The sequence below is a fragment of the Chenopodium album genome, chromosome 13 (genome assembly GCF_948465745.1).
Source record: "Chenopodium album chromosome 13, dcCheAlbu1.1, whole genome shotgun sequence".
Classification (NCBI taxonomy): Eukaryota; Viridiplantae; Streptophyta; class Magnoliopsida; order Caryophyllales; family Amaranthaceae; genus Chenopodium; species Chenopodium album.
In genome coordinates this window covers 25362412-25375629 of record NC_137846.1, presented here as the reverse complement: position 1 = coordinate 25375629, position 13218 = coordinate 25362412, and the positions used below count along the sequence as shown (strand labels likewise).

Here is a 13218-nt window from a genome sequence, read left to right as displayed (position 1 = left end):
TGTTCTATGTGAAGAAGAGGATTGAACATAGGAATTATCATTTTGGGCCTTTGGAGCAAATCCAGGTGGAGGGCCTATTTGAGCATTATTTTGAAAATTGCCTCTACCTTGATTATTCCAATTACCCCTATTTTGATTTTGACCATAACCTTGATTATAGTTACCACTACCTTGATTATGATTCCCATAACCTTGGTTTTGATTACCATAATTTTGGTTTTGATTTTGGCTACTATAACCTTGATTGTTATAGTTACCTCGAGAACCTTGGTTCCTATAACCACCACCTTGGTTATAGTTGTCAAAATTGCCATGATTGTTGTAATTCCTATTCCATTGATCTCTTTGATTCTCAAACCTGAAATCATGATTATTTGACACATAGTTCACATGCTTATTCACATTTCCATCTTGATCATCACAAACATCAATACATGCTTGAGGGCAATTAGAAACATCATGATCATACGATCCACAATCATCACAAAACAAGCATCCACTAGGCATGTTATTAGAAGAAGAAGGGGGTTGAGAATTAGAAGACATACCTCACCCCTTAGATAGGGAGGGAAGACTTGAAACTTGGTAGGTAGCACTTTCCAACTTTGCGCGATAGCGGACATCTCCTTCTCCAAGTTTGTCATTTGTGAGGATAGATTGTTGATTGCATTTAGATGATCAACCGAGTACACTGAAGAGCTACTCTTGCTAGTTGACTCTCTTTCTCCATCTTGCCAATCTCTATAATACCTTACTACGTCTTCAATTATGTCCACCACTTCCTCTTTCATTTTGTTCATGATAGGACCTCCGGCTCCTCCATCTAAACATGATTTTCCTTGAGGGCTAAGGCCTCCATAGAAGATTTGAATGATTTGATAGGTTGGAATTCCGTGATGAGGACACTGTCTTTGATACTCTTTGTATCTCTCCCAGGCTTCATAGAGGCTCTCACTTGGCTTTTGCTTGAAACCTTGAATCAAAGCTCTAGCCTCCGCCGTTTTCTTTTGTGGATAGAAACGGGATAGAAATTCCTTGGTAAACTCGTTCCATGTCCTTTTTGAGAAATTCCGTTCACCTTAATAGTATTGCAATATTTTTCGAACTCCTTGAGATGGTTTAGTGGGCTTTCATGCATGGCCCTGTTTTGGGTGTTTTTGTCCCTTGGGAGAGTTACAGCTCGAAGATTGGTCCTGAAGGCTTCTGTACCTGCAAAAACAACGGAGACACCGGTTGGGGTGGTGCTCCGCCTCCAACGCTCAAGTTAGTAATTTGAAGGAGAGTAATAAATGCGGAATTTAAGGTGGGGATCTGCTTGGATTCCAAGCTCAGGTGCTCTCTGATGAGAGAGAAAGTAGGATGTAATAAATGTTGGGTAATTTTCTGAATGTCCCCCATTTTGGGGGAATATCTCCCTATTTATAGGGTCCTTGGGAAAGGTGCCCTATCCTAGGTTATTTAACCTAGGAATGATGGGCTGCGCCGCCAAAAGGCGAATTTCTCGGGAATTGGGCCTTGAAGGCCGCAATTCCTAAAAGGGTATCTGGAGTGGCCACGTGTCAACTGGGGGTTGGTCTAGGATGACATGACACCTTGTGACACGTGGCGTTTCCTCATTGGTCCACATGTCTAGGGTAAAAAATCCCCAAACATTTGCCCCTCACGGGTGCCACGTGGCAGGCTACGTGGGACCTGTGACACGCGTCACCCAACGAAGGGTGAACAGTAAAAACGGAGGTTTTTGACGGCCATGACGCCGTTTCACCCCTATAAATAGGGTTTTACCCCCCCTCCTCTCTCCTCTTTACTTTCATCATTTGACTTTTTAGAGAGAGAAAAGAGAGTTTTTAGAGAGAGGTGCTTTGATCCCGGTTGCGTTCAAGCAAGTTCCAGATTTCCGTGTGCTCTTTCGAAGTCACCCGGTCACCGGTTGCTTTCCAGATTTTCTTTTCAGAACTCAAAGTAAGGTAACCATCCGTTTCCTTTCTTTAAGTTTTCCACTTTTCTTTTTCTTTTTTCTTTTCTTGAGCTTGTATACATCGAATTCCGGCTGTATACATCAATTTTCAAAAACTTAAACATAAATAAGATGAACTCTCCATTTGCACACACGGCACTGCCTAGGACACTCAGCCGGTCACCGGGATCGGCTGAGTCTAGAACCGGGGGTGCCTTGTCTGGAGTTTCTGGAGTGCTTTGCTCATCTCCGGCTTCTTCCCTCTCTGTGTCTGTGCAGGACACAATGGCAAGAACAAAACAGACGGCTACTAAGCCAAGGAGGCGGCGCACTAGGGAAGTGCCCGCAAGTGAGGTAGTTAGAGAGGAGGACTACGAGGCGGCTGAGCAAAGCACCTCAGCTGAGGGCACCCCATCCACCTCCAGCAGCAGCAACAACTCTGGGGGAGACGGTGAGGATGCCGCCTCCTCCCCAGAGCAGAATAACTCAGCTGAGGAAGCAGCTGAGGAACAAGAGGGATCCGGTGAGGAAGAAGAGGATCTTGCCGAGGCTTATTGCCAGACGGTAAAGAAAAACGTAAACCCGGATCCCACCAAAACCCGGATGAAGCCTGGGGACATAGCTCTCCTCGAAAGTGGCTTCGAGGCATTCAAAGAGCAGCACCCGTTTGGGGAGGATTGGGACATCATTGTCCCTCCGGCTAATGCTGTTCTGGCCTGGGGGGATGACATCGAAAATGCAGACAACTACTTTGTCTGCTACGAGGCGGTAATTGAAGCCGGCCTTCGCTTTCCCCTCCACCGCGGCATCCGGAAAATTTTGAAGGGATATGACCTGGGAGTGTGGCAGCTGACGCCTAACTCTTGGGTCAATATCCTAAGTTATATTGCCGCCTGCGAGCTCCAGGACATAGAGCCAAGCTTTACCGCCTTCGCCCATATGCACTATCTCAAAAGTGCCCCAGGCGGATTTGGAGCGTGGTACACCATTTCCACGCTCCCGGAATATCTGATGTCCTTGGACAAAGTGTCCAAGTGGGGTGGCTGGAAGGATAAATGGTACTTGGTCTCTTCTCCAAGTTTAAGGATGAATAGGATCCTCCGGCGCTACAATAAGGAGCCAGCATTGATAGGCCAAAAGGCAGTTCGCCCGGCTCTTACTTCCAATGCCCAGGAGCAGATCATAGAACCGGAGTTCTTCAAGACAACCACTGAGCCCTTGGGGGATGGGTCTCAGATAGTGGTTCCCAAAAATTGGATCCCCCATCCGGATTTCTTTAAGGACGAGAGATTCTTGTCCGCCTGCGGGCTGAGCACAATGTTTCCCAAGGGTAGCTAATCTCACTCACCCGGCTTTTCTTCCGTCTGCTATTTATTTTTAATGCTTTTGAACTTGTCTCAGTTCTAACACTTGATGTTTCATTGTGCAGAGGAAGCTAAGAGGATGGTCGACCCGGCTAAGACCCCTCAGAAATCTGCGGCTCTTCTCCGCAAAGAAAACATTTTGGCCAAGAAGGCCAATATTGAGGCCAAAGAGGTCAAGAAGGGAGGGGTAAGATATTCTCTCCTTTTTTTTTTTTTTTTTTTTTTGAGTTTCCTCTTATACCGGATGAGTGACATTTCTATTGTATTTGCAGACCTCATCCGGCATTCTTCCCCGTTCTGTAACCAAGGTCCTTAAAAGGCCTGGGGAAGACAACCTCCAGAAGCCGGCTCCTAAGTCCGACAGGAAAACTACTTCAACGTCCTCTGGCGTTAATGCCAGAGGTTTTCCAACAACCGGGGGAAAAGGCCCCGAAGCAATGGCTACTCTGAGTGAAAACTCAGAGAAGTCGAAGAAAAAGCCGGATGCTCGTGAAGCATCGAAGGGTGGCGAGCCACCCAAGGCTGCAGGTGGTGCTGCAGCCGCTGGAGAGGAGCCGGCAAAGGAGGGCTCCAAAGGTAAGATAGAAATTCCTTGGCCGCTTGACTTTATGCGCGTCAAGACTATGACTGACCCTTCCGGGGGTTCTGTGAGTAGCCGGCAAAGAATGAATGCCAAATATGCTGCCAGTCTCTCACCAAGTCCTTCTTATGCTGCAGATGCTACTTCTGCCCTAGACCTGGCTGGGTTTGGAAAACGGATGGTGAGGGCTCTCACCCAGTCGGAGAAGAACTCCATACCCAACCGCCATGAGGTCGATTTCGACCACATCCTGGGGCAGCTGGCGGAGGTAAGTGGAGCCGGAACCTTGTCTCTTTCATTTCCTTCTATTTCAATTTCACTTTTATTGTTGAAAAATTGCTAAGTATTTGGTTTCCCGGATGACCTTACTCAGGTTATGGTCCGGGTGATGGTCTCCGGTTGCCCTTCCGGAAGAAGCAAGAAGAGGTAACTGATGCCAAACGAAGGGCTCAAGCTAATCTCAACTCTGCTGAATATGCCTATATAAACTTTGATGTTGAGATTAAAGCTCTTGAGTTGAAACAGGAGGAGCTGGTGAGGACCTTGACGATTGCCAATGACGAGGCCAACGCCAAGATCCAAGAACTGGAGGCGCAACTGAAAACCGCCGGCTCCGAACTCAAGGCGTTAGAGGGAGCCGATCATGAGAACGTCTCCCTTAGAGCTGACAAGTCCCGGCTGATTGGGGAACTTGCCACTCTAAAGGGAAAGCATGCTGAAGAGCTCCAGGCAGAGCAGGCCCGGCTCATCAAAGAGAATGAGCGGGACAATGAGATCCGCCTGCGTTATGCATGGGGGCTTCTCTATCCTGAGGTAGACTTTGAAGTCTACAAACTGAGGTATAACTACGCCACTGAGGTGTATGATGCCAAGGTTCTTCAGGATCCTGCACCGGCTAGCTTCAAGGACTGGGCCTTGGAGAACAGGTTTGAGGTCTCCGACACAGAGGAGCCGAACCTGGATGAGATCATCAAAACAGTGAACAAGGAAAATCAGCCGGATGCGGTTGAGATTCCGGATGATGGTCTCTCTCAAGCCCAGCCGGACGAGCCAGCAGCGTAGCTCCCTCTTTTCTTCTGCGGCAGAATGCCATCTTTTTTTTTCCGCCCTGTGCGCCGAGTAAATGTGTAACTTCTTTTTTGTTTTTATTTTTTTATCCATGTACTCCGGATGTGTATCCGGTTAACAATCATTTCTGGCCTTTGAGCCATTTTTTATGAAGCACACCGACCCAGTCGGTTTTCTTATACTTGCATAATTTTCAGTTTTGTTTTTCAATTTTTCATATATGCTCAACATATACTTATGAATTTACCTAACTTATAAAAAGCATGCGGTAAACACTTTTCCGGCTACCCTTGCCCCTGGACGGCTGTGCAGCTGGTTCATACCAAGGCAACCAATCTCTATTGAGATTGCCCAAAACCAAGCACACAGCCGGCCAAATAACAGGCACGCAGCCTCTTCCCCAGTCGGTGTCAAACCGTTTGGGTACACTTTGTAGCTGTTTATGTAAAATAGGGGTTTGCCCCTGAAAAACACAACTTGGAAAAAATTTCTCTAAGTAAAAAACATCCAATGATTCTCCGGCTGATAACTGTAGCCGGAAAATTCTGATTAAAGATTACTTGGGAGAAATGATAGGCACAGGTGACTATGGGTTGGCTGCTCAAGCCACTCAATTGTTGCCGCCTACATGGGCTTTATAGAACAGGCATGGGGGCTGTTCTCTGCGACGATTGCACCCGGAGGGGTGTCGCCGGACGCCTATAGCCGCATTGGGATAGACGAATTTGAGAAAATAGACAACCATCTGGCCCTTGGCCTCAGGTCTAGTCTTTAGACCAGTTGGTAGCTGCTAAACGGTTTTGTGCTTAGCGTTAAGATCCGGCTGTTAGCCTCTTGTCACTATGGACTTTTTGCTTTCATGCACTAAGTTTTAAACTTAGTTTTTATCTGGCCATTGGCCTCAGGTTATTTATTCATTACTAACATTAGTATGGGTAAACCCAGACAGAAAATTAAAAAACAATAAATGAAACAAAAGCATTTCTCATTAATACTTGTTACAAAAAATTTACAATACTCAGAAGTAGTACTTTTTCAGGTTGTCTACATTCCAAGTTCTAGGCAGGCGTCTACCGTCTGGAGTTTCCAGGCGGTATGTGCCATCCCTAACTTCTTCGTAAATCCGGTAGGGGCCTTCCCAGTTGGGAGTTAGCTTTCCGAATTCATTGGCCCTACCGGTTGCCTCCATTTTTCGTAACACAAAATCGTCCACTTTCAAAGGGCGTTTGTGCACTCTTTTGTTGTAGGCTCTCGTCATTCTCAGACGGTATATCTCATGCCGTAGGGCAGCATTGCCCCTACGTTCCGGGAGGGAGTCCAATGCCAGCCGCATGGCCTCCCAATTTGCCTCTTCATCATAGAGCATTACTCTGAGCGTAGGCTCATAGTGCTCAATGGGTAAAACGGCTTCAGCCTCGTATACCATGAGAAACGGGGTTTCTCCGGTTGACCCTTTAGCAGTTGTCCGGATGGCCCATAACACATGAATTAACTCCTCAGCCCATAGGCCACCGGCTCTTTCTATTTTCTTTTTGATTCCGTCTGAGATGAGTTTGTTGAATGCCTCAACCTGACCGTTTGCTTGAGGACGACCGACTGAGGCAAAGTAGCTTGAGACGCCCTGATCTCCTAACCAAGTCTTAAGCTGAGGCGTCTCAAACTAGGGGCCATTATCAAACACCATAGACATAGGTACCCCAAACCGGGTGATGATATTCTTCCATATGAAGGAAATGACATCCTTTGTCTTGATGTTTTTAACTGCCTCCGCCTCCACCCATTTGGTGAAGTAATCCACAGCCACCAAAATATAGCGTTTTCCGCCTGGAGCAGGCGTATACGGACCCAATATGTCCATCCCCCATTTAGCAAACGGGACTGGGCTGTGGATTGTCGTCAGATCAGTAGCCGGGCGATGTATTAGCTTGCCAAACCTTTGGCATTTATCACATTTCTTCACAAATTCCTTGGCATCTGCTTCTAGGGTAGGCCAAAAATAGTGTCGCCTGGCTCTGACGGCTAGGGATTTGCCGCCTACATGGGAGGCGCAGAATCCCGCATGCAGCTCTTCGAGTACTTCTCTTCCCTTTTCTGGGGTAACACATTTCAACAAGGGCTTGAGAAAACCAGCCTTGAAGAGTTCTCCGTTTCTCAACTCGAAGTTTGATGCCCTCTTTTTCATGACGGCTGCTTCCTGAGGTGTATCAGGGAGCGTGCCGTCTGCAAGATACGCCCGGATGCCGTCCATCCAAGCGGAACTTCGATCCAGAATTCCAATGGGCTCTTCATAAATACTTCGTTTTTCAAGAACTTCCCAAAAGACTGACCGAGGCGTATCATGGCAGGCGGATGAGGCCAATTTTGACAGTGCATCCGCCAGGTGGTTATCTGACCGGGGCACTTGATTCAACTTGAACTCCTCAAGTGTCCCAGCCTCATTTTTGACAGCCTGAAGATATTTGATCATTGCCGGATGGGTCGCTTCATAAGTGCCCTCATACTGGCTAACAACCAACTGAGAATCAGAGTAGGCGTCAATCTTTGTTGCCCCTGCTGCCTTACACATGCGGATACCAGCTAGCAGGGCTTCATACTCCGCCTCGTTATTCGAGGCCTGAAACTTGAACCGCAATGCATACTCATATCTATCCCCTTCCGGAGATTCACAAACTATCCCTGCACCACAGCCATTCTTCGTAGAGCTCCCGTCTACATACACCTTCCAAACCTGATCAGCATTATCCGGCGGAGCCGGAAGAGTCATTTCAACAATGAAGTCGGCAAACGCCTGACCTTTCACTGCTTTCCTTGGTTCGAAAGACATTTCCAGACTTTGCATTTCAATAGCCCATTTAAGCATTCTACCGGATGACTCCAGGGTGGACATTGGCCGCTTGAGGGGCTGGTCGGTGTAGATTACTACCGGATGGGCCAAGAAGTATGGCTTCAACTTTTTGAAGGCCATGTATAGAGCAAGGCCGAATTTTTCCACCATGGGGTACCGGAGTTCAGCATTCTTTAGCACATGACTAATGAAATATACCGGGAGCTGCGTACCGTCTCGTTCAGCAAGGAGAACGGCACTGAGAGCATGGTCTGAGACGGCTAGGTACATGTATAACTTCTCTCTTGTCAAAGGACTAACAAGTCTTGGCAAAGAGTGCAAGTGTTCTTTCAATTTCTGAAATGCCGCCTCAGCATCATCCCCCCATTCAAATCTAGTCTTCTTCCTGATTGCTTGGAAGAAATAAAGGCATTTGTCACCTGACCGGCTGAGGAACCTCCCCAAGGCGGCCAGGCAACCGGTAAGTCTCTGAACCTCTTTGACAGTGCGGGGTGACTTCATGTCAATCACCGCCTGTATCTTCTCAGGGTTAGCCTCTATCCCCCTTTGATCAATCAGGAATCCGAGAAACTTCCCAGACTCAACACCAAAGACGCATTTCTTAGGATTCAACATAACCTTATGCCGCCTGAGTGTGGTGAAGGTTTCTCGGAGATCAGCAAGATGATCCGTCTGCTGCTTGGATTTGACTATCATGTCATCAATATACGCCTCTACATTCCTCCCAATTTGATTAATGAAGACTGTATTAATCATCCGTTGGAATGTAGCCGGTGCATTTTTCAAGCCAAACGGCATCACAGTGTAACAGAATAACCCCTGATCAATGACGAAGGCCGTCTTTTCTTGATATTTTTTCCACAGGGGTATCTGATGGAAGCCGGAATAGGCATCCATGAAACTCATCAAGGCATGACCGGCTGTTGAATCAACCAGACTGTCAATTTTTGGCAGTGGGTAACTATCCTTTGGACATGCCTTGTTGAGATCTGTGTAATCTACACACATCCGCCAGGTTCCATTCGGCTTCTTTACAAGAACAACGTTTGCCACCCAGTCGGGGAAATTACAAGGCCGAATGAACCTGGCATCTAACAGCTTTTTTACTTCGGCAGCTGCCGCCTGACTTCTTTCTTCACCGTGGTTCCTCTTCTTTTGCCGGATGGGCTTCACTTTTGGATCCACGGCGAGTTTGTGGACAGCGAGATCCGGGCTAATGCCTGGCATCTCTTCCACTTCAAAGGCAAACACATCTTTGAATTCTTTCAACAAAAGGTGCAAGTCTGCACCCAGAACAGCATTAGCAGCCGTCCCAACCTTAACAGTTCGTTCTGGACGGCTGTCATGCAAAACAAGATCAATACTTTCACCATCCGGTTGGGGACGGAGCTCCTCTGACCGTTCACCGGTCAGTGATTGCTATTTCTTTTCCTTCTTCACCACCACCAACTCTGCAGCTTTTCTCTTTTTACCGGCTGCTGGTGGAGGTGAGGAAGCATCCTTGACATAGTCAAGATCTATTGGTTCCTTCCCTTGGCCGTCTGCGGCCACGGTATCCTTGACGGCTGAGAGATAGCATTCCCTAGCCGTCTTCTGATCCCCGTTCAGAGAACCAACAGAACGGTCATCCTTCTCATACTTGATGAGCATGAGAGACGGGATGATTACAGCCTTAGCCTCGTTGAGGGTTGGCCTCCCAAGAATGATGTTATAGGCTGTCAACTCCTCAACGACCAAGAACCTGACGACCAGGTGTCGTCCTTGGCCTTTCTCTCCCAGCCGGATGGGTAAGTCAATTCTGCCGGCTGGATAGACCATCCCACCCCCAAAACCAACCAGAGGGTGGAAGACCGGATGCATACTGCTGGAGTTGTATTTCAGCTTCTGTAAGCACCGGAGACTGATGATGTCTGACGAGCTGCCGGTGTCAATAAGGATACGCCCAACCAGCTGGTTGGCAACTTTGCATTCAATGACAACCGGATCATCATGCGGACGGCGAACGCTGCCCCTGTCCTTCTCAGTAATGAGGACATCCGGAAAGGTGGAGCTGGCAGACGCCTGCTCCTCATCATCCTTGTCCATCTTTCGAAGATGGCTTTTAGTGCCCCGGATGGTAGGGCCACCACAAGAGAACCCGCCTGCAATGGTGTAGACCGGATCCTTGTCTGTTTCCGAACTACTTGCCGGCTGGGAGGCAGCCTTAGAGGACTGACCCTTGCTCTTTTTCTTCGCCCCGGCTGGGGACTTAGAAATATAGGACTTCAGAAGCCCTTTGTCAGCCAGACGGTCCAACGTCCGCTGTAAACTGAAGCAGTCGTTGGTGTCATGGCCAACTTCCTCATGGAATTAACAGTATTTGCTCTTGTTCCGGGATTGAACGGAACTCTTCATTGGATTCGGCTTCTCAATAGACAGCCGGTCCTTTACCTCCATGAGGATGGAGTTACAATCCTTGTTAAACTCGTACCGGGGAACGTACGGTTTAAACTCTTTTTTCTTTTTCTGGGACGGCTGCTCAGAGTCGCTGACCGCCCAGACTTCTTTTCTTTTCTTGCTCTCTTCTTTTTCCTTCGCCGGCTGAGCAGACCGGCTCTCTTTTTGTTTGTCAGACTTCTTGGAGTCCGACTGGGTACCAGGCGTGCAGAGGTCGGTTGCTTGTATATAGCTTTCCGCCTCCCTCAAGGCCGCCTGTAAAGTAAAGGCCCCTTTTCTGACAAGGTCGAACTTAAAAGCCGACCCGCCTCTCAGACCTTTGAAAAAGTCTGTAAATGCTACCTCATCAGACAGCCCCTGGATTTGAATTCTAACCAGGTTGAACCGCCTGACATATGAGCGTAGCCCTTCCCTCTCCCCCTGCTTAATAGTGCTCAAGTCTAAACTTGTCTTCTTAGCAGGGATGTTCATTGAGAAGTTGGTGGCAAACAAGAAGGCAAGCTTCTTGAAGCAGTCAATAGATCCGGCTGGAAGGTTGCCAAACCATTGTTGGGCAATGCCCTTCAATGTAGCCGGAAAACAACGGCACCAAGTAGCATCATCCCAACCTTGTAAACACATCAGGTTGGTATATGCCATCAGGTGATCTTCAGGATTGGTGGTGCCATCATAAGTACCAACCAAGATGTTCTTAACCTTGGCCGGCTGAGCCGCCTCGGTTATATTGGCTGCAAAGGCAGACGGCTGTTCGCCTAGCCTCATCAGCCGGAGTTGCCAATCCAGTGGCTGAGCACTAGGATATGCCGCCTGACCTCCGAATGGGGTTGGCTGCATGAATTGGAGGCCATATTGCCCATACTGCGCCTGGGGTGCATATGGCATAGACCCTATCATTAGCTGAGGTTCGGTGTTGACGGATTTACCGCCTGTCCAACTCTCATGCAAGGAGAGAGAGTTCCTTGCAGATGCTTGCTTGAAGCTGTCTGGAAAGCTTGAAGTAGAAGCTGACTCAGACTGCTCCTGCCTCCTACGGTTGATGACCTCCCGGGCATCAAAAGTTGAGGCCTTCTTGCCATCCGGCTGAGGTCGCCAGGGCATCAAGATCTTGGTCCAGTCAAGTTTTGCGGCTGCCTTCTCCTTTGGATGAGGAGTTGGCTGCCTGTCCTTGACTGGCTTCTTCTTCTTCCCACTAGTGGGAGTCTTCTTAGCCGGCTGACTCTTGGAAGAGCCCGCCTTGTTGTTGATCATATCCTTGATCTCACCCTTGAAGGAGTTCATGAACTTCATGAGCTCATTCCGGGTGATTGGGGCTTCTCCTCCGGCCTTCCGGGTTTCCCCGTCTGACCTCCCAGGGGGGCGGCTACTTGGGCCCGCCTGATCCAGATTTCGTTCCAGCTGATCCCTGGAACGGATGGATTTAGAGATGAGAGAACCATCCTTAGAGATGTAAGTCTCAACATCATTGTCTTCTTCCTCATCCTCCTCCTCAGTGAATACCTCTGGCTGAGGCTGAGGTGGAGGCCGAGGGATTTCGAATCCTACCGGTTGAATAACCGGTTGTAAGTCTTCCGGGTTACCCGTCTGAGTACCCGGATGTAGAGAGATAGAATTGAGATTTGGTACAGAATTTTGAACCATCTTGAGGTACTCTCCCCACAGACGGCGCCAAATGTTTTGGGTGTTTTTGTCCCTTGGGAGAGTTACAGCTCGAAGATTGGTCCTGAAGGCTTCTGTACCTGCAAAAACAACGGAGACACCGGTTGGGGTGGTGCTCCGCCTCCAACGCTCAAGTTAGTAACTTGAAAGAGAGTAATAAATGCGGAATTTAAGGTGGGGATCTGCTTGGATTCCAAGCTCAGGTGCTCTCTGATGAGAGAGAAAGTAGGATGTAATAAATGTTGGGTAATTTTCTGAATGTCCCCCATTTTGGGGGAATATCTCCCTATTTATAGGGTCCTTGGGAAAGGTGCCCTATCCTAGGTTATTTAACCTAGGAATGATGGGCTGCGCCGCCAAAAGGCGAATTTCTCGGGAATTGGGCCTTGAAGGCCGCAATTCCTAAAAGGGTATCTGGAGTGGCCACGTGTCAACTGGGGGTTGGTCTAGGATGACATGACACCTTGTGACACGTGGCGTTTCCTCATTGGTCCACATGTCTAGGGTAAAAAATCCCCAAACAGGCCCCACTAAATTTTCTCCTCTCTATCAAAGTGATCATTGCCGGTCTTATTTCAAAATCATTTGCCGGTGTTGTAAGTGGAGCAATCCCACTCTCAAATCTATATGCACCGGGAATCCCCAATTCTTTCAATGCCATTCTTGGGTTTTCTCCCATTCTTGCTTGTTCTTCTTGTTGTGGTTCTTCTTAACTTGAAATGCTAGGGCTCAAAGATCGTCTAGCACTCCTCAACCTTGCAATAGTTCTCTCAATTTCCGGATCAAATGGCATTAGTTAATGACCACGTGCTCTATGCATAAAATCTCAAAAGAAATGGTTAGTAGCACGGATACAAATGTAGCCTAAAAGAAAATCTTTTTGTATTTTCAATTAAAGGTGAAATAGACACAACAACTATAACAAAGCACCAATATAATTCCTCGGCAACGACGCCAATTTTGACAAAAGGAAAATGTAGGTCGTTATCTACCTCTCCTTAGAGCCAAACTTAATTTGTAAACACACGACCAACCCTAATACAAGTATATGGTAAGTCAAGGGTCGAACCCAAAGGAATGAGTAGGAGCGATGCTATAGCCTATGTCAAGCTAAATCGAAGAATTTAAATGGTAGTGGTTGGTAACTAAGATGTCAAAATGCTAAACAAATCGAAGAATTCAATATGCTAAACACTAGGGATATTGGTTCCACATGCAAGCTCGATGATTATGCTAATTTATAGATCACTCAATCGATTCAACATCACAAGGGACAAACAATAGTTACAATCAAAGGAATCCAAAAGCTATC

At 47.7% G+C, this 13218-nt stretch overlaps 1 non-coding gene across 1 annotated transcript; it reads left to right on the top strand.

Moving 5' to 3' along the window:
• Positions 1-888: 888 nt before the first annotated feature.
• LOC145577116 (small nucleolar RNA R71) lies at positions 889-994 on the top strand. Its single transcript, XR_014098605.1, has one exon. It is a non-coding gene; the product is annotated as a small nucleolar RNA R71 (small nucleolar RNA).
• Positions 995-13218: the final 12224 nt, after the last annotated feature.